A 5,278-nucleotide genomic window follows, 5' to 3' on the forward strand; every position below is an offset into this window, starting at 1 on the left:
GTATTACCCCCCCTCCCCGGGAAATTCCTAATAAGGACAAGGAAGTGGAAACCCACCGGAACTGATCCTTGTGAAGGCAAGACCTTATATGGCATGTCGTGGCTGGGGTTTCCGGCAATGGCGGTGCGCTGCATAGATAGGACGTGTGCATTTTACCCCCCGAAAACCACGGCAAAGCAGCAGCAACCGTCGTGTATTTCTAGATTTAAACTATTTTTGTTATAATATGCACCGTGTGAAATCTGTGAATATTGCAGAATATGTTGATAAACAGTCTCCAGCTCTCCCCGTTTACTCCGACAAGCCTTCGGTGTCCTCAACTGCTCTGTCTAAATATGGTCTTCCTCCTGTCCTTATTTGGACATCTACGTCACGGCAAGAGGCTTTATAAAGCGGTGGGAATCCTCAGCCTAGTGAAACAGCCCTCGGAGTTTAACAGAGCTCATGTCAGTACAGAGCAGGAAGCACCGTAGTACGTTAGCGAAATTATTCGTACCAAACACGTGAACTAAAAGCGAAAAAGTTCATCAAAAGGGAAAACACAACTACACATTTCTTTATTACAAATCGGGATAACTAGAAGAAAAAAAAAAGTTTTAATTCCTACCGTTATGGGAATGTATGAACCACAAGATCGTTATTGAAGACTGAGAACTTTTGCGAAAGTGAATGCAGCAAAGTTTTACAGCATTGGATTCCTCAGACCATCCTCCTCAACAAGAGCAGCAGCAGCATATTCAACTGGCTGGTAATCTCCTCTCACCTGAGACAAAAAGCTGCAGCGTCAGCTGCGTCTCCACCTCCTCTGTTTCTCCATACAGTCAGAGCACCGGCAGCACAGCACCATGGCTGCAGCCAAGACAGAGATGCTCCCCTCAGCCCTGCAGATCTCAGACCCGCTGGGCTTCTCCTACTCTCCCATGGACAGCTACCCCAAGCTGGAGGAGATGATGTTGCTCCACTCAACAGGGACCCCCTTCCTGACTGCCTCTGCACCAGACGGTGTAGGCTTTGGTACCGGGGAGCCAGGAGACTCATACAACCATCTGACTGGAGGTAAGGGCTGCTCCAACTCCTAACTCTTTATGGTTTTATACATCACACACACTCAGAAATATTACATGGCAATGCGCATAATCAATGAGGTTGCATTTCAGTTCTGACATAGCTTGCAGTCTATGCAAAAAAAATATGAATAAGCTAAGAGGTTTTGATAAATAATAAATAGCTTTACAAAATAATTATTACTATTATAGTGCTTAGAGCTATACTGGTATTTTCTTTTTAATGATTTAAATGATCTTGTAGTGTGTCAGCATTTGCTCCTAGTAATGTGATGTGGGGTGTATTTTGTATGAGCCAGCAGGATTGTCCTGTGCTCACCCCCCATCCCCCCAACAGCAGGGGGGTCTGCCATCTGTAGAAAATGTCAATGTTATGTTTAACACTCGCTGTTTGTTCTTTCAGATACATTGCATGATATCTCTATCGGCTGTGAGAAGTCTCTCATGGAGCAGACCTACTCAACCCCTCGCCTGCCTTCCGTCTCCTACACAGGGAGGTTCACCCTGGAGCCTGCAACCAGCTGCAGCAACAGCCTGTGGCCAGAGCCATTATACAGCCTGGTCAGTGGGCTAATGGGCATGTCCCAACCACCCACCTCAGCTGCCCCATGCTCCTCTGCTGCTCCGGCCAGCTCCTCCTCCCACACCGTGAGCTGGCCCATCCAAATCGGCGACACCAGCACCACCTACTGCAGCGTCAGCCCTGACCTCTTCCCCGACTCCAACCAGTCCTTTTCCAGCCCCTCAAACAGCTCAGTCCAGTACCCACCACCCGCCTACCCCAGCAGCAAGACATGCTCCCCCAACATGTCTCTGCCCATGATACCAGACTATCTATTTCCTCAGCAGCAGGGTGAGATCAGCTTGCTTCCCCCTGACCAGAAGCCTTTCCAGTGTCAGAGCATCCAGCAGCAGCTCTCCCTCACGCCTCTGTCCACCATCAAGGCTTTCGCCACACAGACTGGTTCTCAGGACCTGAAGGGCTCCTACCAGTCTCAGCTGGTGAAGCCTGGTTCTCAGGACCTGAAGGGCTCCTACCAGTCTCAGCTGGTGAAGCCCAGCCGCATGCGCAAGTACCCCAACCGCCAGTGCAAGACTCCGCCTCACGAGCGGCCCTACGCCTGCCCCGTGGAAACATGCGTCCGCCGATTCTCCCGTTCAGACGAGCTGACACGCCACATCCGCATCCACACGGGCCAGAAGCCCTTCCAGTGCCGCATCTGCATGCGCAACTTCAGCCGCAGTGACCACCTGACCACGCACATCCGCACGCACACGGGCGAGAAGCCCTTCCCCTGCGACATCTGCGGCCGCAAGTTTGCCCGCAGCGATGAACGAAAACGGCACACCAAGATCCACTTGAGGCAGAAGGACAAGAAGGTGGAGAAGGCAGGGTCCGCCCCCATGGCCATCCCTTCCCCAGTCTCAGGGTACACCTCCCCCTCCACATCATACCCCTCTCCCAGCTCCTCATACCCCTCCCCAGTGCCGTCCTCATACCCCTCCCCAGTGCCCTCCTGTTACTCCTCCCCGGTGCACAGCTCCTATGGCTCCCCATCAGTCAACACCATGTACTCCTCAGCCTCCAGTACATTTCAAACGCACATATCCACCTCGTACGGCTCCCCCACAAACATTTACAGCTCCCCTGTGGGCACTCCTCAGTCAGACCTGCAGTCCACCCTCTCTCCAAAGAACATTGACATCTACTAAGACTTTCGTATCTTTACTTATCATTTATTTCTGTTTGAAAAGAACAAGCAAACATCATTGTTACCTTTTCGAAGGCACTTTTTCTCCCCCTGTGTTCGTACAGCACTTAAAGATCATGAAACCTGACCGATAGCGACAGAGGATGGAAAGGGAACGGTTTCTCTCTTCAACCCCAGTACTTCATCAAGTCTTCTGATATGTAGAGAGCAAAGGATATTAGGATTTTGGTGGGACTTTTTGATACTGACAGCCTGAAATTCAAAGAGACTGATGATCGGCAGACCGTGTATCAGTGTATCTGTGTATCAGTGTATCTGTGTCCTTTTTGACTTTGTAGACGATTGTTCTTTACATGGTATCATGGGAACTTGTTGGCACCACGTTTCTCTGAATAAGTTTTCTCGTATGTAGTAACAATGGTGAAACCACGTTTTATTGGAGAAGTACTCGAGCATGTTTACTGTAAGACACATTTTGTTTCTATTGCTTTGTATATTACCCATTGGTACTCTCTTCCCTGTTCCTTTTTCAACATGGATTCATGAAAAAATCATTTTTAATGAACATTTTTTGTGCCTTTTTGTGAAGCTCAGCAAACTAAACTCTGTTTGTGGTTTGGATGCGTGGCATCTGAAGTAGCCTTAGAATGTGAAGTGTATTCTTCACGGATTGTAAGGGATGATTTGGAGGGAACCGAGGTCATAGCTTACACAAGAATATAAGTGAAAAAATATATTTTTTTATAATTGAGAGCGTAAATATGTACATATTCAGCAGTCAAAATGTTGTTACCTACTGAGTAGGCATGGGATTTTTGCATGTTATTTACATGCAGTTCATTATTTTGTGGTTATTTGTAATTGTAAAACCAAGTGACTGTTTTTGGTTTCTAAAGACATTGAATGCGCTTAACTGCCAAGGATATTGGTGTACATGATATCCTTTAAGAAAAGGGATATGAATAAAATATCAATATATTATGATAAAATTGAGTTTGTATTCAAATGTTCTATATCAATATTTGCCTAATTTTTAGCAGAGACGTACACTCAAATGAAACTTCCAAAAGCATACATTTAATAGTATTTGTTGAAAAGAAAATAATGTAATTTAAACTGAGCAAAAACACATTAGTCCAGAATATGGCATTTTATGTCCATTACCACTAGATAATTTCTAGAGCAGAAGCATGGTAGTGGCGGCCCTCTTCTCCTCCCTCGCTATCTGAGAGGAGTCCGACTGAGTGTTGTCGTGATGTGTGCTTACCTGACGCTCCTTGTATCCCAAATGGCACCCTATTCCCCAGGGCCCTGGTCAAAAGTAAGTAGTATGATATACACAGTGCACAAAACATTAAGGACATAGACCTACCAGGTCAATCCAGGTGAAAGCTATGATCCCTTATTGATGTCACTTGTTAAATCCACTTCAATCAGTGTCGATGAAGGGGAGGAGACAGGTTAAAGAAGGATTTTTAAGCCTTGAGACAATTGAGACATGGATTTTGTATGTGTGCCATTCAGAGGGTGAATGGGGAAAGAGAAAAGATTTCCGTGCCTTTGAACAGAGTACGGTAGTAGGTGCCAGGTGCAACGCTGCTGGGAACTGCAACACTGCCATCCAGACACCTTGACACAACTGTGGGAAGCATTGGAATCAACATGGGCCAGAATCCCTGGGGAACACTTTCGACACCTGACAAATTGAGGCTGTTCCGAGGTAAAAAGTTGGGGGTGTTCAACTCAATATTAGGAACGTGTTCCTAATGTTTTGTACAGTCAGTGTTTAAGGAAAAGGGTGCAATTAGGGGGACATCCGGTGTTGTAACAGGACAACAGTTTTAGGTCTCTTCCAAGCTTCTGTCAACTCTCACACACACTGTCAGCTCATAGATCCCATGTGGGATGTTGTTAGCCAATTACAGTGCCTTCACAATGTCTTCATACACCTTGACTTATTCCACATACAGCCTGAATTTAGATTTTGTGTCACTGGCTTACACACGATACCCATAATGTCAAAGTGGAATTATGTTTTTTAGAAATGTTTACAAATTCATCAAATATGAAAAGCTGAAATGTCTTGAGTCATTAAGTATTCAACACCTTTGTTATGGAAAGCCTAAATAAGTTTAACAAGTCACATAAGTTGCATTACTGTTCCACTGGAGGTCATAAGGTGAATGCACCAATTTGTAAGTCGCTCTGGATAAGAGCGTCTGCTAAATGACTTAAATGTAATGTAATGTAATGAACGAACTCTGTGTGAAACAATAGTGTTTAACGTGATTTTTGAACGTCTACCTCATCTCTGCACACCACACGTACAATTATCTGTAAGGTTCCTCGGTTGAGATTATCAAACGATGATTCCACCACAAAAACCAGGGTGGTTGTGCTATACCTCAAAGAAGGGCACCTATTGGTGTATTACATTATTTAACCAGGAAAGTGAGTTAAGAACAAATTCTTATTTTACAATGACGGCCTACCGGGGAACAG

At 45.6% G+C, this 5,278-nt stretch overlaps 1 pseudogene; it reads left to right on the top strand.

Annotated features, from left to right (window-relative positions):
- The first annotated feature begins 406 nt into the window (after positions 1-406).
- LOC115136148 (early growth response protein 1-like) lies at positions 407-3,769 on the top strand (annotated as a pseudogene).
- Positions 3,770-5,278: the final 1,509 nt, after the last annotated feature.

Source organism: Oncorhynchus nerka, linkage group LG10 (assembly GCF_034236695.1).
Source record: "Oncorhynchus nerka isolate Pitt River linkage group LG10, Oner_Uvic_2.0, whole genome shotgun sequence".
In the NCBI taxonomy this organism is placed as follows: Eukaryota; Metazoa; Chordata; class Actinopteri; order Salmoniformes; family Salmonidae; genus Oncorhynchus; species Oncorhynchus nerka.